Source organism: Balaenoptera borealis (assembly GCF_965194805.1).
Source record: "Balaenoptera borealis genome assembly, chromosome: 10".
In the NCBI taxonomy this organism is placed as follows: domain Eukaryota; kingdom Metazoa; phylum Chordata; class Mammalia; order Artiodactyla; family Balaenopteridae; genus Balaenoptera; species Balaenoptera borealis.
The window spans coordinates 10,663,507-10,688,802 of NC_138874.1; the positions used below are offsets into that span (position 1 = coordinate 10,663,507).

The 25,296-nt window shown below is 44.6% G+C and overlaps 1 protein-coding gene across 2 annotated transcripts in view; it reads left to right on the top strand.

Moving 5' to 3' along the window:
- LOC309635882 (uncharacterized protein) overlaps positions 1-25,296 on the top strand; it is a 277,308-nt gene that overhangs the window by 33,229 nt on the left and 218,783 nt on the right. The window contains exon 1 of one of the 2 annotated variants that reach the window (XM_082407728.1): positions 9,844-11,828. The exons of the other annotated variant lie outside the window; for it this stretch is intronic. The gene's annotated coding sequence lies outside the window, so the exon portion shown is untranslated. Of the gene's footprint in view, positions 1-9,843; positions 11,829-25,296 lie in introns of those variants that run through there. 2 annotated transcript variants of the gene reach the window in all.

The following is a 25,296-nucleotide window of genomic DNA, read 5'->3' on the forward strand; positions in this document are numbered from 1 at the left end:
TTCATCCCACCACCACCACCCCCCCACCCCATTTTCCCCACTTGGTGTCCATACATTTGTTCTCTACATCTGTGTCTCTATTTCTGCCTTGCAAACGGGTTCATCTGTACCATTTTTCTAGATTCCACATATATGCGTTAATATATGATATTTGTTTTTCTCTTTCTGACTTACTTCACTCTGTATGACAGTCTCTAGGTCCATCCACATCTCCACAAATGACCCAATTTCATTCCTTTTTATGGCTGAGTAATATTGTATATATGTACCACATATTTATCCATTCATCTATCGATGGGCATTTAGGTTGCTTCCATGTCCTGGCTATTGTAAAAAGTGCTGCAATGAACATTGGGGTGCATGTGTCTTTTTGGATTATGGTTTTCTCTGGGTATATGCCCAGTAGTGGGATTGCTGGGTCATATGGTAACTCTATTTTTAGTTTTTTAAGGAACCTCCATACCGTTCTTCATAGTGGTTGTATCAATTTACATTCCCACCAACAAGAGGGTTGTGCGAGAGGGTTCCCTTTTCTCCACACCCTCTCCAGCATTTGTTGTTTGTAGATTTTCTGATGATGCCCATTCTAACTGGTGTGAGGTGATACCTCATTGTAGTTTGATTTGCCTTTCTCTAATAATTAGTGATGTTGAGCAGCTTTTCATGTGCCTGTTGGCCATCTGTATGTCTTCTTTGGTGAAATGTCTATTTAGGTCTTCTGCCCATTTTTTGATTGAATTCTTTGTTTTTTTAATATTGAGCTTCATGAGCTGTTTATATATTTTGCAGATTAATCCTTTGTCCATTGATTCACTTGCAAATACTCTCTCCCATTCTGAAGGTTGTCTTTTTGTCTTGTTTATAGTTTCCTTTGCTGTGCAAAAGCTTTTAAGTTTCATTAGGTCCCATTTGTTTATTTTTGTTTTTATTTCCATTACTTTAGGAGGTGGGTCAAAAAAGATCCTGCTGTGATTTATGTCAAAGAGTGTTCTTCCTATGCTCTCCTCTAAGAGTTTTATAGTGCCCGGTCTTACATTTAGGTCTCTAATCCATTTTGAGTTTATTTTTGTGTATGGTGTTAGGGAGTGTTCTAATTTCATTCTTTTACATGTAGCTGTCTAGTTTTCCCAGCACCACTTATTGAAGAGACTGTCTTTTCTCCATTGTATATCCTTGCCTCCTTTGTCATAGATTAGTTGACCATAGGTGTGTGGGTTTATCTCTGGGCTTTCTATCCTATTCCATTGATATATAGTTCTGTATTTGTGCCACTACCATATTGTCTTGATTACTGTAGCTTTGTAGTATAGTCTGAAGTCAGGGAGTCTGATTGCTCCAGCTCCATTTTTTTCCCTCAAGATTGCTTTGGCTATTCGGGGTCCTTTGTGTCTCCATACAAATTTTAAGATTTTTTGTTCTAGTTCTATAAAAAATGCCATTGGTAATTTGATAGGGATTGCATTGAATCTAGATTGCTTTGGGTAGTACAGTCATTTTCACAATATTGATTCTTCCAATCCAAGAACATGGTATATCTCTCCATCTGTTTGTGTCATCTTTGATTTCTTTCATCAGTGTCTTATAGTTTTCTGAGTACAGGTCTTTTACCTCCTTAGGTAGGTTTATTCCTAGGTATTTTATTCTTTTTGTTGCAATGGTGAATGGTATTGTTTCCTTAATTTCTTTTTCTGCTCTTTTGTTGTTAGTGTATAAGAATGCAAGAGATTTCTGTGCATTAATTTTGTATCCTGAAGCTTTACCAGATTCATTGATTAGCCCTAGTACTTTTCTGGTGGCATCTTTAGGATTCTCTATGTATAGTATCATGTCATCTGCAAACAGTGACAGTTTTACTTCTTCTTTTCCAATTTGTATTCCTTTTCTTTCTTTTTCTTCTCTGATTGCTGTGGCTAGAACTTCCAAAACTATGTTGAATAATAGTGGTGAGACTGGACATCCTTGTCATGTTCCTGATGTTAGAGGAAATGTTTCAGTTTTTCACCGTTGAGAATGATGTTTGCTGTGGGTTTGTCATATATGGCCTTTATTATGTTGAGGTAGGTTCCCTCTGTGCCCACTTTCTGGAGAGTTTTTATCATAAATCGGTGTTGAATTTTGTCAAAAGCTTTTTCTGCATCTCTATTGAGATGATGATATGATTTTTATTCTTCAATTTATTAATATGGTGTATCACATTGATTGATTTGCATATACTGAAGAATCCTTGCATCCCTGGGATAAATCCCACTTGATCATGGTGTATGATCCTTTTAATGTGTTGTTGGATTCTGTTTGCTAGTACCTTGTTGATGATTTTTTTTTTTTTTTTTAAAGAAAGCTGCGTTTTATAGCTACTTTATTTATTTATTTTTGGCTGTGTTGGGTCTTCGGTTCGTGCGAGGGCTTTCTCCAGTTGCGGCAAGCGGGGGCCACTCTTCATCGCGGTGCGGGGACCGCTCTTCATCGTGGTGCGCGGGCCTTTCACTATCGCGGCCCCTCCCGTTGCGGGGCACAGGCTCCAGACGCGCAGGCTCAGTAGTTGTGGCTCACGGGCCCAGCCACTCCGCGGCATGTGGGATCTTCCCAGACCAGGGCTCGAACCCGTGTCCCCTGCATTAGCAGGCAGATTCTCAACCACTGCGCCACCAGGGAAGCCCAAGGATTTTTGCATCTATATTCATCAGTGATATTGGTCTGTAATTTTCTTTTTTTGTAGTGTCTTTGTCTGGTTTTGGTATCAGGATGATGGTGGCCTCATAGAATGAGTTTGGGAGTGTTCCTTCCTCTGCAATATTTTGGAAGAGTTTGAGAAGGATGGGTGTTAGCTCTTCTCTAAATGTTTGATAGAATTCACCTGTGAAGCCATCTGGTCCTGGACTTTTGTTTGTTGGAAGATTTTTAATCACAGTTTCAATTTCATTACTTGTGATTGGTCTGTTCATATTTTCTGTTTCTTCCTGGTTCAGTCTTGGAAGGTTTTACCTTTCTAAGAATTTGTCCATTTCTTCCAGGTTGTCCATTTTATTGGCATAGAGTTGCTTGTAGTAATCTCTTAGGATGCTTTGTATTTCTGCAGTGTTTGTTGTAACTTCTCCTTTTTCATTTCTAATTTTATTGATTTGAGTCCTCTCCCTCTTTTCTTGATGAGTCTGGCTAAAGGTTTATCAATTTTGTTTATCTTCTTAAAGAACCAGCTTTTAGTTTTATTGATCTTTGCTATTGTTTTCTTTGTTTCTATTTCATTTATTTCTGCTCTGATCTTTATGATTTCTTTTCTTCTGCTAACTTAGGGTTTTGTTTGTTCTTCTTTCTCTAGTTCCTTTAGGTGTAAGGTTAGATTGTTTATTTGAGATTTTTCTTGTTTATTGAAGTAGACTTGTATTGCTATAAACTTCCCTCTTAGAACTTTTGCTGCATCCCATAGGTTTTGGATCATCGTGTTTTCATTGTCATTTGTCTCTAGGTATTTTTTGATTTCCTCTTTGATTTCTTCAGTGATCTCTTGGTTATTTAGTAACATATTGTTTAGCCTCCATGTGTTTGTGTTTTTACGTTTTTTTCCCTGTATTGATTTCTAATCTCATAGTGTTGTGTTCAGAAAAGATGCATGATGTGACTTCTATTTTCTTAAATTTACCGAGGCTTGATTTGTGACCCAAGATGTGATCTCTCCTGGAGAATGTTCCATGTGCATTTGAGAAAAAAGGGTAATCTGTTTTTGGATGGAATATCCTATATATATCAATTAAATATATCTGTCTATTGTGTCATTTAAAGCTTGTGTTTCCTTATTAATTTTCTGTCTGGATGATCTGTCCATTGGTCTAAATGAGGTGTTAAAGTCCCCCACTATTATTGTGTTACTGTCGATTTCCTCTTTTATAGCTGTTAGCATTTGCCTTATGTACTGAGGTGTTCCTGTGTTGGGTGCATATATATTTATAATTGTTATATCTTCTTCTTGGATTGATCCCTTGATCATTATGTAGTGTCCTTCCTTGTCTCTTGTAACATTCTTTATTTTAAAGTCTATTTTATCTGGTATGAGTATTGCTACTCCAGCTTTCTTTTGATTTCCATTTGCATGGAATATATTTTTCCATCCCCTCACTTTCAGTCTGTATGTGTCCCTAGGTCTGAAGTGGGTCTCTTGTAGACAGTATATATATAGTTATTGTTTTTGTATCCATTCAGCAAGCCTGGGTCTTTTGGTTGGAGCATTTAATCCATTCACGTTTAAGGTAATTGTCGATATGTATTTTCCTGTTACCATTTTCTTAATTGTTTTGGGTTTGGTTTTATTTTAATAGTTATTTATTTATTTATTTTTATTTTTTATTTTTGGTTGTGTTGAGTCTTCATTTCTGTGCGAAGGCTCTCTCTAGTTGTGGCAAGTGGGGGCCACTCTTCATTGCGGTGTGCGGGCCTCTCGCTATCGCAGCCTCTCTTGTTGCGGAGCACAGGCTCCAGATGCGCAGGCTCAGTAATTGTGGCTCACGGGCCTAGTTGCTCCGTGGCATGTGGGATCTTCCCAGACAAGGGCTCGAACCCGTGTCCCATGCATTGGCAGGCAGATTCTCAACCACTGCGCCACCAGGGAAGCCCTGGGTTTGTTTTTGTAGGTCCTTTTCTTCTCTTGTGTTTCCCACTTAGAGAAGTTCCTTTAGCATTTGTTGTAGAGCTGGTTTGGTGGTGCTGAATTCTCTTAGCTTTTGCTTGTCTGAAAAGCTTTTGATTTCTCCTTCAAATCTGAATGAGATCCTTGCTGGGTAGAGTAATCTTGGTTGTAGGTTCTTCCGTTTCATCCCTTTAAGTATATCATGCCACTCCCTTCTGGCTTGTAGAGTTTCTGCTGAGAAATCAGCTGTTAACCTTATGGGAGTTCCCTTGTATGTTATTTGTCGTTTCTCCCTTGCTGCTTTCAATAATTTTTCTTTGTCTTTAATTTTTGCCACTTTGATTACTATGTGTCTCGGTGTGTTTCTCCTTGGGTTTATCCTGTATGGGACTCTCTGCGCTTCCTGGACTTGGGTGTCTATTTCCTTTCCCATGTTAGGGAAGTTTTCGACAATAATCTCTTCAAATATTTTCTCTGGTCCTTTCTCTCTCTCCTCTTTCTGGGACCCCTATAATGCGAATGTTGTTGCGTTTAATGTTGTCCCAGTGGTCTCTTAGGCTGTCTTCATTTCCTTTCATTCTTTTTTCTTTATTCTGTTCTGCAGCAGTGAATTCCACCATTCTGTCTTTCAGGTCACTTATCCGTTCTTCTGCCTCAGTTATTCTGCTATTGATTCCTTCTAGTGTATTTTTCAGTTCAGTTATTGTATTGTTCATCTCTGTTTGTTCTTTAATTCTTCTAGGTCTTTGTTAAACATTTATTTTATCTTCTCGATCTTTGCCTCCATTCTTTTTCCGAGGTCCTGGATCATCTTCACTATCATTATTCTGAATTCTTTTTCTGGAAGGTTGCCTATCTCCACTTCATTTAGTTGCTTTTCTGGGGGTTTATCTTGTTCCTTCATCTGGTACATAGTCCTCTGCGTTTTCATTTTGTGTATCTTTTTGTGAATGTGGTTTTCATTCCACAGGCTGCAGGATTGTAGTTTTCTTGCTTCTGCTATTACTTTTTTTTTTTTTTAATGTATCAGTTGAATAGGATGTTAGAGGAACAGTATATTGGAGGTACCATTAAATAGGCTTTGGAATAGTCCTTCTTTAGGGTTGTTTATCATAATCAGATCTCTACTGAAAAACTGTATTTTGAAACTCAAGTTAGACAGTCATTAATGGAATCATTTTCCTACAATTCATATAAAATAATCAATAGACTTTATTGAAAATAATTTCTTTCATTTCCCAAAAGACCTGTTTTCCTTTATACTTGTGTATTGAGCACTTATTATGCACTAAGTACTGTGACATGGTCTCACCCTCGAGAAACTCAGTTTCATGGGGCAGACAGGCAAGTAAGCTGGAGGGCCATGGCCATCCCAGGATGAGACACTGTGAGAATGCAGAGGAGGGTCGCTTCTTTCAGCCCAAGGAGGTCAGAGGCAGCTTGGTGGAGAAGGACAGGTGGGAACTGGAGGGCAGTGGAGGGCGGGGAAAGGGTGTGGTTTTAGGGGGAAGGAACTGAGGAAAAGGCAGGAGAGGTGGGCAGGGCCGGGCTCATGTACAGTGTTGTACCTGACAGTTTTTCAGCAGGGCCATTGGCTGTTTCGGCCCACTCTGTGTCTGCCCCATTCTTCTGTAAATAGTGTCACCACTCCCAGGTGCAGGGGCGACCTGAGCATCCAGACCTGACCACTCAACATATTCTGACTTCCTAAACCCAGTAAGGGCTGAGCATGTTGACGCAAACTGGTTCTATGAGACCCAACCCAAGACTTTTACTCTGAGTGTCTTTCCTCTGGGCTGCTCAGGGAGAATGTGAAATCACCTGTGGCCGTTCTCCTCCCTCAGGGTGGGGTGGGGGGACCTGCCTAAGAATGACATCAAATGACAAAAGCAGAGCAGGGCCTCAAAGGAGGCAGGCATCTGAGAGCCCTGTCAGAGCCCAGGGCCCAGCTGCAATTCCAGTCCATTCCCAGAGTTCTCAGGGGTGGAGAATTCGTTCATTTCCTTATTATTTTTTGCTTAAGCTCTGTGCCGCCAAGAGCTCTGATGAACATGCCCATCCTCAGGTGACCACTGGGTCTCAGAGAGTCAGCCCAAGGGCCTGGAAACAAGCATTTTGTTGGACCAATTGCAGAACGGAGGACATAAGTGAAAAAGCAAAGGCTTTGGAGTAAGACAGGTTTGAAACTTGGCCTTGGCGCTTCAAGAGGTGTGTGATGTTTGGCATATTTCTTTAATACCCTGAGCCTTCCTTCGGGTTTTAACATTTATACCACACGATGCTCCAATTAGGCAGAAAACAAATGTCTATTGAAGACACCTCCATGGAATATAGGAAAGTTGGAAATACGTGCACATAACCTTCAAGCAAAATCATTGGCGTCTTCTGCCTCTGGCTTGAATGGTGGCGGGTGTGTTACACTAGGAGGAACGTGACCCCTGGGGAGGTGAAGTGGCTTCTGTAAGATGGAACAAACTTCTGAAGAGCCGGGTGGAGGAGGTGGAGATAGGGGTCCCACAGCTTTGGGCGCTATCACCCTGACCAAGCGCATCTCCCCAGAGCAGCCGGTGAAGCACCTGGGACACTCCCAGAGAGCCTGACGCTAAGGTTTCTGATAGGAGTCCTGGGAAGGCTTCTCTGCATTTAAGAACACTGTCGAGGGTGAAAGTTCCGTGTGGGCTGAAAGAAAAATACCTTTCTCATGGTGCCTACTGGCTTTCAGAAGTGAGAGAGGGGGAGAGTTGGGAGGGGGTGGGAGGAGGAGGGGAGAGGGGGAAGGAAAGGGATAGGGAGGGGAACAGGGGAGGGGAGTGGAGGGGGAAGAGGGGGAGGAAAAGGGAGAGGGAGGGGGAGTGATGGGGAGGGGGGAGGGGGAGGGGAAGGGGAGGGGGGAAAGGGGAGGGGAGAGGGGAAGGAAAGAGGAGGGGGAGGGGAGGAGGAGGGGGAGGAAGAAGGGGAGGGGACGGGGAGGGGAGGGGGGAGGGATGAGGAGTGAAACAGCCAGAGCTCGCTCCACGCTGGGCAGACACTTCCGAGGCTGACTGTGAAGAAAGGCCACAGGTGGAAGCCGTGGCTGAGGAGGAGGGTGTGTGGGAGGAAAGATCAGGGTGTCTGGGGTTAGCGGCTGCTGCGAAAATACCCTGCAGCCGGCCCCCGGTGACTGACGGCCCCAAGTCAGTGTTCCCGATTTAACAGCGGCCACCCCTCCTGCCCCTTTTCCTGCAACGCCCCAAAGAGCCCTCTGGCCTTGGCCGCTTCCCGCAGATGAGCAGAGAGGCTGGGAGGTGGTTTGCGCAAGGACAACAGGAACAAAGGCCGCTTTCAGCCAGTGTTTGCATCTATGCTTATCGTCTAAGGGAATTAAAAACAAACCTACCCAGTTGTTTGAGAGTTACGCTGCATGACTAAGGCAGTGATTTACAGACAGGGATGAAACTTCACTGATGGGTTCCAGTGACTTCGGCGGACCAAGAAAGGAAGACTTGTTCCTGAGGTCCCTGGACGACGTTGGGAAGGGCCGGTGATCCCGTAAATTAGTGACTGTCCAGGGGCACGGGCTGCAGGAGCACTGGACCCTGGAGGGAAGCTGGCTCTGGAGGAGTCAAGGGGCCTGCTGGCCAGGGAGCTGCTGTGGGACCTCCTTAGCCAGCCTCCCTGCCCAGAGAGTCGAATTAGCCTCGGGGCTGCAAACATCCAGCTGCTCTTGATACCGGCCAGGGTTCTTGGCTTGGCTGAGGGGTGGAGCAAAAACAAGTTAACAGGTTCCTCTGCTTGCTCCCTCCCTGAGGGTTACAGCCAGCTTGGGGAGAAGGTAGGGGTGTTTCCAGGGATGGGGCTGGAGGGGTGGCTTAGGAGTTTTGCCCACCCCGTAGGTGGTGTGTGCAGGGGGCGTGTGCAGTACCCTGCTTTTGCTCCAGACACCCTGTTTTTTGCTCCCAGCTCTGCAGAAGTGGCAGTTGAGATTTTTGGTCTTTTGTATCTTTTTGTCCATAATTTGCCCCAACTGCGCATACCCGTAGTTATTTTTAGTGCCATATAGTTTCTTTGTATTTCGTTGCTTGAGGAGAGAGGTGTGTCCAGGTGCAAGCATTGCAGCCCTGCAGCAAAGGGTCCCAGGTCCCAGCCGGTCTCAGCTTGAATCTTCATCCTGGCCTTCCATGACACAACCAAAACAATGTGCTTTCCATCTGCATCCTGGGAATGCCCCGCATGAGGAATTTGTTCCTGATATTCAGCTGACATCCTACTTTTCTCTCCATTTCATTCCCATTACACCTACAGAACTACTACCCCCAGGGCCCAGCTGAATATTTGTCTTTGGGTCCGGCTCCTTCTCCCATGCGTGGTACCCACCTGGCTCTGCCAGTGTGATCCCCCAAGGCCGTCACTTGCTTTTCTAGCTCATTAATCATCTTTGTTGCTTTACTCGGGAATTTTCTCTGAGTTGTTCACTAGTTTCCTGGACAGAGGAACACAGCACAGCTGCTACTTTCACAGGCATAGTAGAGAAGAGGGCTCTTCTGTCTGGTCACAAAATAGTCCCTCGCCTCCAAATCACGTCCTGGGTGACTGCACCTGGGCTGAGCGGAAACGCTCTCAGCTTCCGGGGAAGTCCGTGTCAGCCGTGCCTGTCTGGGATTCTTTCCAAGCCAAGGTTTTACATTTTTTTCAGTATTAAAAGGGCTTCATTATGAAAAGGAGGTCTCTCACCTTATAAAGCAGGCCCAGGACAGGGACAAAGGAAACACTGTTGCGAGGAGGCCAAGGGCATTTGCAGGGATGGTGCTCGTTCTGCAGGAGAAACACACGCTGACCTCTTCCAAGTCAGGGCCCCAGGGCTAGAACCATGCGGCCAGGGAATTAGGGGATGGAGAGAACATAGGGCCTCCCTCATTTTCTTTTCTTTTTTTTTTTTTTTGGCTGTGCGGCCTAGCTTGCAGGATCTTAGTTCCCCGACCAGGGATCAAACCTGGGCCCCAGCAGTGACAGCGCCGAGTCCTAACCACTGGACCGCCAGGGAAGTCCCAGGGCCTCCCCCATTTGACACGTGAACACAAAGGTTGGGGTTATTTACCCTTAGAGCCGGTATAATAAAGTAATCAGGGCCTTAGAGGCAGAGTAACTTGGTGTCACCAGCTATGAGATCCTGGTAAGTCCTTTGACTTTGTTGGGCCTTAAGGACTTGTCAGTAAAGATGATTATGGATAATGATGATGGTGATGGTGATGGTGATAATGGTGATGATGGTGATAAATCCAATGGAAAGGTGGTGTCCACTGCCGTCTGTCCCTGGCTTGTGGTGGTCTCAAGTGTGCCCATCTGGCCCCAGAGAACAAGAGTGAGAGCTCCTGCTCCATCATCCCTGGGGGTCCAGGGTTCCACTAGGGCTTACAGCTGTCTGTGGGCTGTTGTGGGGTGGCTGAGCAATTTGGCCCTGAGGAGGGGGAGTGGACGTACCGGCAGGAAGTTGATCGTGCTCCCGGGAAGGTAGGGGATCTCACACCCCATCCTGGTGGGGCTCCTACTTGAACCAGCTGCCTTCCCTTCTCAGTGCTGGGCTGGGCTCTCCGGTCCTGCCCGACCACTAGGACACGCCTCAGACCCTGTCCTCGTGCTGCTCCTTGCCGCCTGGCACTGCATTCAGAGCTTCCGGGGTCCCCAACCGTCTGTGGTCCCTCAGACCTGGAGACTGACTCCCCTTTCCCCATCCTAGCTCCCTCCCTTTTCCAGTCCCCGAAACAAAAGCATGCTGTATGGTGCCCCCTGCCCACCAAAGTGGCACCTACACCCTAGAAGCGTAGAAACGTGTTTATTTTCTTGGAGGATGCGAAAGCCCTGGTGCACAGCAAGGCCAGGGAAGGGAGAGTGTTTTCATTCCTTCCAAATGCCTCCCCTTCTCCAAGGAGAGACAGAAGGGCTTCTGGCTAAGGGCTTGTATGTGCCAAACGGACCTCACATGGTTTTTGTGAGAATCGACTGAGATAATATATGTAAAAATGCCTCTTAAGCACAAAAATGTGATATGAGTATCAGTTGCTGTTATTTCTTCAGTATGAAAACACTTGAAAGTAACCTAGAGCCCTAGTTCCCGCAGCCAACCTGGCATTTATCAGGCATTTGCAGGGCTGGTCACAAAAGAACTGGGACTTTTTTGGAGGGGTGGTAAAAGAGGAAGAGTGCCATTTTTTTCAAAGTGTATGCTGTAGGTCTCTGCTGGTCTCATGGTGGGATTTGCCTGGGCGTGGGATGCACATCATTGGTCTCAACACTTTTTTATGAGACTGACAGTAGTCCTGAATAATGGAAGGTTGTCTAAACATTGCTTTTGTGCTTAATGTAATTGTGTTGCTTCACATAAAGGGGGCTTTTTATAATACTTGGAAAATTTTGCTATTTAGAGGTGTAGGTGTTTTTTATGGCATTGTTTACAATGGAATTGTATAGGGTAGAAAAGAAGACTTGTGCTCCTATTAATATCTGTCTTAAATTCATCTCTATTTTCTCCTCTCTGTGATTTTTAACGACTTGTCTGCAAAATCTGACTCTGGTATCACAACCAGCGATTTCAGAGTCGGCTCAACTGGCTTCTCCCAAAGACGCCCTTTCTTTTAGATAGTTTGCTTCTCCTTGGGCATTATGGGCTCAGTGTCTAGACTGGGGATTCATGGTGGCTTTTCCCCACCACATACTCCATACTCCAACGTGCCCGCCCCCACCCAAGCCCAATTCTCACAGCCATTCCTTGGATAAATATGCTCTGTCTCTACAGCGGACTCTTTATCCCCTCAATGTCCAAGGAAACTGATTCATCACACTGAGGTTTCTGTCTGGGAACTGCTTCCAGACAACCCAAGCCATGTCCTAGCCTGTGTGTGGGGTCTGGGTTTGGGTCTGGTTTTGCTTTGTTTGCTTCATTTGTTTTCCTTTTCTTCCTTTGTTTTGCTTCATTCCATCTCCCTCTGGGATGCAGTCCCCTGCCTCTTTCTGTCCCATTATGTCATACAATTCCATGCCCAGCCTCAGGTTCACTCTGAGAGAAATTCTTGTTGGTCATTGCCATGGGAAGCTTCTCAAATTCAGTGCTAGGTGTTCAGACACATGTAACTCTTCTCTGAGTCAAGTATGCTCAGGCCAAAGGGCGACTCTGTGGGCGTAAATATGAATAAACCAGGGGCAGCTGGATTTCCAGTCATTTGGCTTCCTGTCTCAGGTTAGTGGTATTCAACAATCTTGGTGGCATTTTTAGGGGCTTTGATGGTTGAAGGAGAAGCATTTCTTTCCATTTCGGAAAATAACTACTCAGTGCAGTCTGGAATTAATTTTTCCTGTCCAATTATTTTCAATCAAATGGCATTGTGAAGAAGCCACTGTGAACTTGTTTAATAACTCTTCTGTTGTGTTTTTGTGTTGTTTTTCAATGTTCAGAGAAGGCTTTCATCCCTTTAAGGAGTCCTGACAAGAATTTTCAGAGGATTAACAGGGACCAGGTTGTAAATTGGAGACGGACCATCCATCATGGAGGAGGGGCTGTTGACAGATTTAGAAACCCTCCTGTAAAGAGGGAGACACTGTGTGTTCCATTTTGTGGAGTCAGGGTCTTATATCCAGTGACGACTTCTTGATAAATAGTAGAGCAGCTGAGAATTCAGATAGTTAGGGAGTAGGGGGAGATAGAGCAAGATATTCACAGGTCAACAGAAGAACGTTAAGGAGACAATTCTTTCAACAGACAGCTGGTAACAGGCTTGGGAAGACTAGCTCAGCACTGAGAATACATCTCAGGCAATGTGGCAGTACCTAGCCTCAAAATTCTTTTGATTCTTTTCCCAGTAGGGAATAGATAGAGTCTATGTCCCTCCTCTTGACAAACTTGAGACTACTTTGACCAGGAAAGTATGGGGGAAGTGACACTGTACGACTTCTGAAGCTGGGTCACAAAAGGCAATGCAGCTGTGTTGTGTTTGCTGGGACGGTGCCCTTGCATCTCTGTAACCAAGTAAGAAGTCTGAGTGTCTTGTGGCTGTCATGCTGCCAAGCCACATGGAGATGCCCCACGTAGACCTCTGGTCTGCAGTCCTGGTCTCTGAGTTAGCCGAGTCCAGATGCCAGATACATGAGTGAAGCGTTCAGATGATTTTAAACCCTGGTTGTCAAGTCACCCTCAGCCTTTGAGTCTTCCCTGTTGAGGCCCCAGACATTGTAGAGCATAGACGAGCCACCCTCTCTGTGCTCTATCCAAATTCCAACCCACAGAATCCATGTGCATAATAAGATAGTTCCGCGAACCCACTAAGTTTTGGGGTAACTTGTGAATGCAGCAATAGAAACTGTAACAGGCAACCTGTAAATGGAGGAAAAATAAAGCAGATTAAGGGGTTAGAGAGTGTGGTAGGTATGGTTGGGGACAGTTATTTTAGATAGGGGGTCAGTAGACGTCTCTGAGGAGCTGACATTTAAGCACAGGGTGGAATGATGTGGGCGTGCAGGCTCACGTATAGGGGGAACAGATCCTTGTCCTAGGGAACAGCAAGTGCAAAGGCCCTGAGTTGGGAATGAGATTACCCAAGGGATAGCACGATGGCCTAAGAGAGCTAAGAGAGTGAGGTGGGAGTAATAGGAAATGAAAGGGAGCCACACGTGGGGCTCTGTTGGCCATGATGAAAGGTTTAGGTTTTATGGTAAGCCAGCGTGAGGTTTTGAACAGGGAACTATTCTCTACGCTCACTCCCTCATTGATTTTATCCAGTCTCTTGACTTCAAATAGCTTCTATATGCTAATGATTTCTAAATACATATTTCTAACCCAGACCTCAGTTCCTTTTTAAAAATTTTTAAATTTAATTTTTTGTTTTATATTAGAGTATCGTTGATTTACGGTGTTGTGTTAGTTTCAGGTGTACAGCTAAGTGATTCAGTTATACATATACTTATATCCATTCTTTTTCAGATCGTTTTCCCATATAGGTTATTACAGAATATTGAGTAGAGTTCCCTGTGTTATACAGTGGGTCCTTGTTGATTATCTATTTTATATATAGTAGTGTATATATGTTTATCCAAAACTCCTAATTTATCCCTTCCCTCCACGTTTCCCCTTTGGTAACCATAAGTTTGTTTTTTTTTTGTTTTTTGTTTTTTTTAATTAATTAATTAATTTATTTTTTATTTTATGGCTGTGTTGGGTCTTCGTTTCTGTGCGAGGGCTTTCTCTAGTTGTGGCAAGCGGGGGCCACTCTTCATCACGGTGCGCGGGCCTCTCACTGTCGCGGCCTCTCTTGTTGCGGAGCACAGGCTCCAGACGCGCAGGCTCAGCAGTTGTGGCTCACGGGCCCAGCTGCTCCGCGGCACGTGGGATCTTCCCAGACCAGGGCTCGAACCCGTGTCCCCTGCATTGGCAGGCGGATTCTCAACCACTGCGCCACCAGGGAAGCCCCATAAGTTTGTTTTTGAAGTCTGTTTCTGTTCCGTAAATAAATTCATTTGTATCTTTTTTTTTTTTTTAGATTCCACATGTAAGTGATATCATATGATATTTATATTTCTCTGTCTGACTTACTTCACTCAGTACAACAATCTCTAGATCTGTCCATGTTGCTGCAAATGGCACTATTTCATTCTCTTTTTATGGCTGAGTAATAGTCCATTACTATGTACCATATGTACCACATCTTCTTTATTCACTCTTCTGTCAATGGACATTTAGGTTGTCTCCATGTCTTGGCTATTCTAATAGTGATGCAATGAACATTGGGGTGCATGTATCTTTTCAAATTATGTTTTTCTCCAGATATATGCCCAGGAGTGGGATTGCTGGATCATATGGCACTTCTACTTTTAGTTTTTTAGGGAACCTCCATACTGTTCTCCAGACCTCAGTTCTGAATTCCAGATTCTTTATATGGCTACCTGCTCAGCTCTCCACATGGATTATTAATAGATATTTAAAATGTCATATGTACAAACTATTAGCTTATTCCCTGCCCCAAACCTCCTCCTCCCACAGTCAGTATCATCAAATGGCAACTCCATCCTTCTAGTTTCTCTGGTCATCCATGATTCCCTTCTTTCTCTCACATCCCTGTCAGATCCATCAGTAAATCCTGTTGGTTCTGCTTCCTGTCAGTTCTCCCTGCTTCCATCTTCACCTTCTTTGCATCTATTCTCCTGGCACAAAGTGCGGCTGTTGAAAAATCTGATGACAATCTGATTTTCTTTCCCTGTTAGTAGCTTGGTCTTTTTGCCCGGATGTCCAAGGGATTTTATATATATTTTTTAAAGTCTAGAAATTTGACTAGAATATGTTTTGGTATTACTTGTTCTGCATTGATTTTGACTTTATATATGTAGTTTCAAATTTTTGACATTTAATTTCAGAAAAGTGCTCTTGAATTATAGTTTTTAGTTTTGGTTCTGTTCCTTGCTTTGGTTGTCTGTTTTAGGGACTCCTATTATGCAGTGTTGGATCTTCTTTGCCTATCTTCTATATTTGTTACTTTCAAATCAGTCTCCATTCTTTCTTCATTTCTTTTTTTTAAAATTTTTATTGGAGTATAGTTGATTTACAGTGTTGTGTTAGTTTCAGGTGTACAGCAAAGTGAATCAGTTATACATATACATATATACGTACTCTTTTTTTTTTTAGATTCTTTTCCTATATAGGCCATTACAGAGTATTGAGTAGAGTAGCCTGTGCTATACAGCAGGTTCTAATTAGTTGTCTGTTTTATATATAGTAGTGTGTATATTTCAATCCCAATCTCCCAATTTATCCCTCCCCTCCCCTTTATCCCCTGGTAACCATAAGTTTGTTTTCTACATCTGTGACTCTACTTCTGTTTTGTAAATAAGTTCATTTGTACCCCCTTTTTTTTTTTTTAAGATTCCACATATAAGCAGTATCATATGATATTTGTCTTTCTGTGTATGACTTACTTTACTCAGTATGACATCTCTAGGTCCATCCATGTTGCAGCAAATGGCATTATTTTGTTCTTTTCTATGGCTGAGTAATATTCCATTGTATATACGTACCACATCTTCTTTATCCATTCCTCTGTTGATGGACATTTAGGTTGCTTCCATGTCCTGGCTATTGTAAATTGTGCTGCAGTGAACACTGGGGTGCATGTGTCTTTTCAAATTACGGTTTTCTCTGGGTATATGCCCAGGAGTGGGATTGCTGGGTCATATAGTAGTTGTATTTTTAGTTTTTCAAGGAACTTCCATACTCTTCTCCATAGAGGCTGTACCAATTTACATTCCCACCAACAGTGTAGGAGGGTTCCCTTTTCTCCACACCCTCTCCAGCATTTATTGTTTGTAGATTTTTTGATGATGGCCATTGTGACCAGTGTGAGGTGATATCTCATTGAAGTTTTTTTTTTTTTAAATCATTTTTTTTTGTTGTTTTTAGTTAATTCATTAATTAATTTTTTTATATTTATTTTTGGCTGTGTTGGGTCTTTGTTTCTGTGCGAGGGCTTCCTCTAGTTGCGGCGAGCGGGGGCCGCTCTTCATCACGGTGCGCAGGCCTCTCACTATCGAGGCCTCTCTTGTTGCGGAGCACAGGCTCCAGACGTGCAGGCTCAGTAGTTGTGGCTCACGGGCCTAGTTGCTCCGCGGCTTGTGGGATCTTCCCAGACCAGGGCTCGCACCCGTGTCCCCTGCGTTGGCAGGCAGATTCTCAACCACTGTGCCACCAGGGAAGCCCAACTCATTGAAGTTTTGATTTGCATTTCTCTAATAATTAGTGATGTGAGCCTCTTTTCGTGTGCTTTTTGGCCATCTCTTCATTTCTTTTGATTTAACTTTTTTCCTTTAAATTTTATGTTTTTCTTAAGTCATTATCTGCTGGACTTATGCACTCTTAATACTACTATAATCTGTTTCTACTCAAAACAATTCTGACCACATGTGTAAGTTTTCCACACCAAACAATTCTCCAGTTCTCTGTGGACATCAGCCATGTGTCTTACAGCTTAACTCATTCTGACACTAACTACCTGGAGCTAGTGCAGACCCCACAGGTTAAGGGCTCAGTCCCACAAGACTGCTTCCCACTTCAGATGTCAATCATGAGTAGTGGGTCACCAGATTACCCACACTTCTGTCTGATTTGGCTACAAATTGGGGATTCCCCTGAGCACCTCCTCAGATTCAATAATTTGCTATAATGATTCATGGAACCAAGGGAAACACTGAACAGCCAGATGAAGAGTTACATAGGGCAAGGTCTGGAAGGGTCCCAAGTGTAGGAGCTTCTGTCTTTGAGGAGTTTGTGGAACACCACCCTCCTGGAACATGGATGTTTTCACCAACCTGGAAGCTCTTCGAACCCTTTTGTTTAGGTTTTTATGGAGGTTCCATTGCATAAGCATGATTGATTAAATCATCAGCCATTGGTGAGTAACTCAATCCCAGTCCTTCTCCCTTCCCCTGAGGTCAAGGAGTGGGGCTGAAAGTTTCAACCGTCTTATCATATGGTTGTTTCCCCTGGTAACCAACCCCCAACCCGAAGTTATCTAGGGGTCCATCACGAGTCACCTCATTAGCATAAATTGGAGTACGGTTGAAAGGGTCTCATTATGAATAACATCTCCTCTCACCCCTGTCACTTGGGGAATTACAAAGGTTTTAGGAGCTCTGTGCCAGGGACTGGGGATGAATACCAAATGTATATTTCTTATTATATCACAACGTCACTACCCCGTCTCCTTTTAAATTTAATCTAATTTCTGACATGATTTTAAAAAATTCCTAATACGTTCCTGAATTCTATCATTTTACTTCTGAGTTTTTCTAGCTCTGATTTATGTTGCTCTTTTAGGTGTTTTGGACATAAGTTGTAGATTTCACTTATTTTGTGAAAATGTCTTTCTGGCATGTTTTATGGTCTGTCTATAAGGGTGTGAGTCTATGACTTATCTTTTTTCCTAAATAACTTTGCGTGCTTTTTTTTGTTGTTGTTGAACTTTTTATATGAAATTATAAAAAGTTCAACAACAAAGAATACCAAAACATATGTCTGGTAGACATAGTTCCACTTGGCTTCTCTAACTTCATTGCTCTAGAGTTTCCTCTTCTGTTTGCATGTAGTGTTCAAGAATCTGTTGGGTTACTTTCTGAGGTCTCCAGGCTCTGTTCCCCTTACCATTTATATATATATATATATATATATATATATATATATATATATATATATATACATACACACACACACATATACATACATATATATATGGCTGTGCTGTGCGACTTGCAGGGTCTCAGCTCCCCGACCAGGGATTGAACCTTGGCCACGGCAGTGAAAGCCCAGAATCCTAACCACTAGGCCACCAGGGAACTCCCCTCCCCTGACCCTTTTTCGATAGCCCTTCCATTTGTCCCCTTTCTTTGTCCCAGACAGCTCTAGCCCTTTCAGACCTTTACTGCAACACCCTTGAACTCGCCCATTACTTGAGCGGGGAAAACCCTTCCAGTTTCAGCTGCTGTTCTCAGATTGGCTCTCTCAGCTCCCCATTGAGTACCTGTTGGGTATTTGGGGATTTTCAGGTTTGTCAGATACCTGATTCTCTCCTTTGTTTCCTCTTGTATAGATGTTAATCCTACTCAGGTCTTGTAGCTGTTGGTAGTTTGTCCCTACCCACTTATATTTGGGAGATCATGAGGGTGCTTTGTCTGTTAGTTTTGTGGTACATATTGTCCGTGAATTTTTGTTTTTGCTATTCTGTACTACCTATACTATCTTTTTTTTTTTTTTTTTGGCTGCACCATGCAGCATGTGGAACTTCCTGACCAGGGATAGAACCTGCGCCCCCTGCAGTGGAAGCGTGGTGTCTTAACCACTGGATCACCAGGGAGGTCCTACCTATACTATCTTTTTTCAGGGTGAAATTTAGAAAAATTCAAAAATTATGCTATAGGGATCATCCCAGAATCTTCTGAAGTCTATATTCAATACATTATTCAGAATGGTACTATTGAGATGTACATCAGAGCATGTCACCATGATCTTTGATAAAAGTGTTTTTGTGGCTCTCCATGTCCGTAGAGCAAAAGCCTAAGTCCTTACATTGGCTTATAAGGTGCTACGTAGTCTGATTTTTCTTGACCTGACTTCCCTGTTACCTCTCTGAACTCATCTCATACTACTCACCTCCTTGCTTATTATACTATAGCCACACTAACCTCCTTACTGTTTCTGAAGTTTGGCAGGAATGGTTCTACTTCTGGGTCTTTACACTTGGTATTCCCATTGGTCTTTATTCAAATATCACTGTCTCATAGAAAGCTTCCCTGGCTGTCCTATCTAAAATTGCAACCCCTCCCAACATGACCTATCCCCCTTCACATTTCCTGCTTAATTTTTTTCTTAACACTTAACCCCACATACTTTATTTATTAATTTTCTTATCACCACATGTTTTATTTATTAACTTACCTATTAATTTAAAGAATGTCAACTAGAATGTAAATGCTATGGAGGTAGATATTTCTGCTCAAAACTAAATTTTTCTTGAACGAGTGAATATATTTCAAAAATCCCTCTGTGGAGAATGGCAATGTGTAGGGTGACAGAATTCAAAGGGAGAGACCAATCCGGGAGATATTACTGTTATCCAGGCAAGAGACTGTGGTGGAAACGGGGATATATAGCTGGATTTGTGATCTATTTTCAATGTAGAACAGGCCTACTTGCTAACTATCAACTTAGGTTGTTAGATGTTGTCTAATTTTTTGATTGATGAACTGTTGTAACATGTGTGTATGAAAATGACTTCATGACAGGCTGATCACAGCTCCTGGTCCTGATAAATTCTCATAGTATTTCACTGAATAATCTGCCAGGTGTGGCTAGGGGAAGTTCAAGAGTACCCAAGGGAAAAGATGTTTTGGAGATGGCAGACAGAAAGGTGTTTCAGTAAAATTTGCTGCATAATAGATCAGCCTAAGGCTCAGGGACTTAACACAACAAGGATTTATTATTTTTCATGATTTTATGGGTGAGCTAGGAAGTTTCTCTGCTGATTTTGCCTGGGCTCACTCATGTGGCTTCATTTAGCCAGAGGCTCAGCTGGCCTGGAAGGTCATCTCAGGATGGCCTCAGTCACCTGTCTGGCAGCTGGTGCTGGCAGTCAAGTTGGGGGACCTCATGTCTCCTATGGCCTCTCCCCATCTTAGGCTAGACCAGCTTCCTTACATGGTGGTCCCAGGGCAGCATTTCAAGAGGGCAAATGTGGACGCTGTAAGGACTCGCCTTGGAAGTCACACATTGTTACTTCTGCTAAATGCTACTGGCTAGAGCAAGACCAGGTTCAACGGAGAAGGGAAATAGACTTTAACTCTTTCTTGTTGGGAGGAGCAACCAAGTCATTGCCAAGGGGCATGCTTGCCAAGACAGGAAGAATTTGCGGCCATATTTTGCAGTTGTCCACAGAAAGAAACCAACATTCATTGAGTGTTAACTATGTTCCAGGAACTTTGTAGGTAAGACACACACATGATTCTGCTTAATCCCCACAGCGATCCTGGGAGGAAGGCCACCGGAAAAATGGAGGCCCCGGGACAATATATAGCTTCTCCAAGGACCTAGAACCAGCAAGAAGGAGGCTGGCATGCAAGCCCAGATTTGCCTGACCCTAAAAGCCTGTTTTTTTCCTCTTCCTCTTTAATGTTGATTCTGGCCGTCCATCTGCAGTGTACAGAAGAGGGATTCAGTTGACTCTGTCAAGCAGTATTTTTTCTCCTCTGCCCTCCCTCTCTCTTGAGCAGATTTAATGAATTCCTCACCTTCTTTGAGGATTTTTTTTTTTTTGTCATATGCTTTGCAGTTAACATTTACTGAGTAGTTGCTATACATGGACCATAGTTTTGCTCCTGGTGGACCTGATTTCTAGGCACAGTGTTCCCAGCTGACCTGGCTGCTCTGGGTTGCTGGGTTGGTCAACGGTTCACTGTCCTACCAGACTGACCTTCTGGTTCCTGGAGTTGTCAGAGGATTTTCTTTGCTGCAGATTCCTGCCCCACTGGAGGCAGCTCTAAACAGGCAACCAGAAGCCAGGAGCCTGGCTGCGCTCCCTGGATGTCCTGGGGAGTCCTTCACCGGGTAGTGGCCTGGAGAGCCTGGGGCAGTCTCCCCGCTGCCTCTGTTTCCTGTTTCCCCAGGGGAAAGGCGAGCAGTGGTGTCTCCTTTCAGGGTGAGAGATGAAGGAGTATTTAACCACACGATGCTCTGCTGGTTCACGCGGGTCTAGGTGCCTGGTTCTGGTCTGGGTACCAGGCTCTGCTCTGGGTGGAGGTTGCTGGTTGATGAAAGCACGTTCAGACAGTAGGGTTTTTTTTTTTTTAATTTTTTTGATTTTATTGGAGTATAGTTGATTTATAATGTGTGTTAGTTTCAGGTGTACAGCAAAGTGTATAACTGAATAGTTATACATGTATATATATTCATTCTTTTTAAGATTCTTTTCTCATATAGGTTTTTTTTTTTTTTTTTTTTGGCCATGCCATATGGCATGTGGAATCTTAGTTCCCTGACCAGGGATCAAACCCGTGCCCCCTGCATTTGGAGTGCAGAGTCCCAACCACTGGACTGCCAGGGACGTCCCCCAGACAGTAGGTTTTGCATCTTCTACCTACTACTTACCTTGGAGTGGCCTGTAATAGTTTCAAAGCACGGTCCCATGAGAACCTTGCAACATTCCTGGAGGAAAGCAGGCAGGTGATAAAGTTTACATTTCAGACGTGAGAAACAGGAGGCTGTTACCTGACTCTTTGGGGCCACCCTGTTAGACCTGGGACTCAAGCCCACTTTATTTTTCTTATTTTTGGCCGCGCCGTTCTGCATGCAGGATCCTCATTCCCTGACCAGGGATTGAACCCGTGGCCCCTGCGTTGGGAGCACGGATTCTGAACCACTGGACCACCAGGGAAGTCCTCAAGCCCACTTTAGGCCCCACTTTTCTGCCCTCGTACTTGGCTGCCTCTCGAGGACCAGGTGGGAGGATGTGGGCATTCTGGAAGAGTCTACGGACATGGGAGGAACAGATATCTGGCCTGTGACTGTCTCCAGTACCTACCAGTCACTACCTGAAAGCCAGCAGCTATGATGTAACTACAGCATTGTTCGGTGATGGCTGCCTTTGCTCTGTGGGTGGGACCGCACTGCCGGCTGGAGGGGGAATCCCATTGGTGACAACACAGCATCCTTTTGAGCTGACACGGCAGCAGATGCCGCAGACCAACTCCAAGCCTGACAGCATCTCTGCGAAGTTTGTGAAGGGACAGCAGACGTCAGAGCCCTCCTGTAAATCACCTTCACAAAGGTTCTCTGTGGTTGATTCACTGATGACTCATTTATAATCTAGTTTCAACATTGTGAGTCAAAATGCACCACTTTCATTAAAAATAACATTCACTGGGGTCTAACGGCTTTCTTTTTTCTGTTTTTTACTGTACCATGCGGTTTCTGGATGGGAAGCTGTCATATAGCAGGTGAGGGGTTTAGAGGGACCGGAACATAATGGCACATGCCTTCCCAGGCTCCAACTACTCAAGAATTGACTGACAAAGTATCGGATACCTGCTGTGTGTCCTGCAGCCTTCCAAGCTCTGAGTGTGTGCGTGTCAGTGTGAGCCAGTGTGGGCGTGTGTGTGCTGAGTGCACGAGTGATCTGTGAAAGACAGGGTGTCTGCCCTCCAGGAGATTCTAGTCCAAAGTATCAGGGCCACTTGGGACGCTTGTTAAAAATGCAGATTCCTGGGCTTCATTACACACCTCTGAGGGTGGGACCTTGACAGATTCCTGGAGATTTTTAGGCCCGGTAAAGTTGAGAGCCTTGAGAGAGATGAGAACTCCCTGTGGGCAGCCCTCTGCGTGAATGAGGAGAGAGGGGAGAGGCGGGCTGGCTGGAGGAGGGGAGGGGAGAGAGGAAAAGGCTAGGACGGGGGTGGGGTGGGCAGCACCAAGGGTGAAGCGGGCTCCCAGAGTCCCCGTGGGGACTGCACTAAAACCCCCTGCTTTATTTGAGGCACCCACAGTCTTTCTGGTTTGGGGACCCAAGCTTGGGCATCCCCTATTTCCTTGGTGAAAGAAAATAAAACCCCCAAACGGCTTAGTGGGCATTCTGTGCACCTTAACGATGCTGGAAACTTCATTGGGAAAGACCCTGATAAGATACAGTTGAGTCTGGCCTGGATGACAGTCCAGAGGACCCCCCTGTCCCCCCACCGGAGGTCTCAGCTGCTCTTGGGAAACCACCATTTTATCTGCCATTTGTATCTTTCTTCACCAATTGTTGTCGTTGTTGTTCTGCAGTTTCATTTCATGAAGACTTTTCCGTCCAAGCCCAGGGGGAAGTGTGACCTGACCATCTGGGTCACCATCCCCATCACTCCCTCTTCTGATGGGTCTCATGTCCAAGGGCTTCTGGTACCCAGGCTCTCTTAACGATGGAAATAGGTGTGAGATTGGGAGTAAGGCTCAGAGTGGCTCAGAGTGGGAAGCTGGACGTTAAATCCCAGATGGCCTGGCAGTTATGGGGGAGGAACACGGTCATTCTGCCTCTACGGTTTGGCCTGGTCCCCCTGCCCCATCCTCCTGGTCCTTCCATTCTCAGTGGGGCAAACGCCCAGCCCCTTACTGGGGCATCACCACTGTCCTCACCTCTTTGCCTCAACACCTCTCGTTGTCCCTCTCCCCAGCCTATGCCCGAGCCCTCTGTCTGTGGCTCCCTGTGCCTGATGTGGCCTGAGGCCTGAACTCACTCTTCCCCAGCTTCCCTCGTCTGTTGTGATTCAACCCACTTCTTTTTTTTTTTTTAATTTATTAATTAATTAATTTATTTTTGGCTGCGTTGGGTCTTCGTTGCTGCACGGGGGCTTTCTCTAGTTGCGGCGAGCGGGGGCTACTCTTCGCTGCGATGCTCAGGCTTCTCATTGCGGTGACTTCTCTTGTTGTGGAGCACGGGCTCTAGGCACGTGGGCTTCAGTAGTTGTGGCACGTGGGCTCAGTAGTTGTAGCTCACGGGCTGTAGAGCGCAGGCTCAGTAGTTGTAGCACATGGGCTTAGTTGCTCTGTGGCATGTGGGATCTTCCCGGACCAGGGCTCGAACCTGTGTCCCTGCATTGGCAGGCGGATTCTTAACCACTGCGCCACCAGGGATGTCCCCTCAGCCCACTTCTACTTGCTTCCATCTGCTTCCACACCAAGGGACCTGCCAGGAAGCTTCCCCAGCACCTGTCCACCTGGCTGCCATTCCTGCTGGGTTTCCCCCTCTCCCTGGAAGGTACTTGAGACTGTAGGATGGAACTTTGATGGCTTAGGAAGGGATCTGATCAGTTACCTGCCGTTTCCTTTGTCTTCGCTCACCTCTCCTCATCTGTCAGGTGCATCTTGAGGCAAATGGCCACAGGTAAAGGAGAGGGTCTTGATCCCTGAGGCTCCGTATTTCAGTGCTTATCAGGAGCATCACCTGACCCATTACCTGTCACCTGGCCCATCTTCAGTAAGAAGCTTACTTCAGCAGAATGAATTATCGGGGTCTTTGCTGCTGGCTTGGGAAGGGGGCTTTGTTAAGAAAAGAGAGGCAGCATAGAGTGTTGGCTAAGACTGCAGAATCCGGAGTCAGAATGCTTGGGTTCAGGTCCAGGCTCTGCTTCTGTGTGGCGCCACCTGTTGGAGGAGGATTGGGATACATCTGGAGCCAAATCAACCACCTGAGCATCGCTCATCATTGGCGAGGGGTCTGCCCTAGAGATGCCACACAGATGATACTGGTCCATCTTGCCCTTGCCTTGAATCTAGGCTTCGTGCCTTGTCACACACCCTTGCCTCTCCCATCCCCCATGCCCTGACACACACACACACACACACACACACAACCCTGACTTACAAAGTATTTTTAAAGAAATTGGAAAAAATTTAAAATAGTGCTAAAATACACATTATGTAAAACTCAGTGTAATAGTGTAACACTAACAATGTTAAGTACATCCACATTGTGCTGCAACCATCTTCACCCTCCATCTCCAGAACTCTTTTTTTATCTTGCAAAACTGAAACTCTGTGTACCCATTAAACAATGACTCCCCATTCTTCCCCCACCCCCGCTTTAACCCCTGGCAACCACCATTCTACTTTCTGTTTCTATGGATTTGAATATTCTAGGTACCTCATATAAGTGGAATCATACAATATTTGTCATGCTGTGACTGGCTCATTTCACTTAGCATAATGTTCTTAAGCTTCATCCATGCTGTAGCATGGGTTAGAATTTCTTTTTTTAAGACTGAATAATATTCCACCGTATGGATAGACAACATTTTGTTCACCTGTTCATCCACGGGTGGACACCTGGGTTGCTTCCACCTTTTGGCCATTGCGAATAAAGTGCTGTGAATGTGGGTGTGCAAATATCTCTGTTTCCCATTCTCTTGGGTATGTACCAGTGGAATTGCTGGATCATATGGTGATCCTATGTTCAATTTTTTGAGAAGTTGTCATACTGATTTCCATAACAGTGATACCATTTCACATTCCCACCAAAAGTGAGCAAGGGTTCCAATTGCCCCACATTTTGATAGGATTTGTAGACTTTTACTGAAATATTTTAGTATTGGAGTTTGACAGGAGGTGGTTACATTCCATATTATATGACAAATGTTTCAAAAAATGTTCT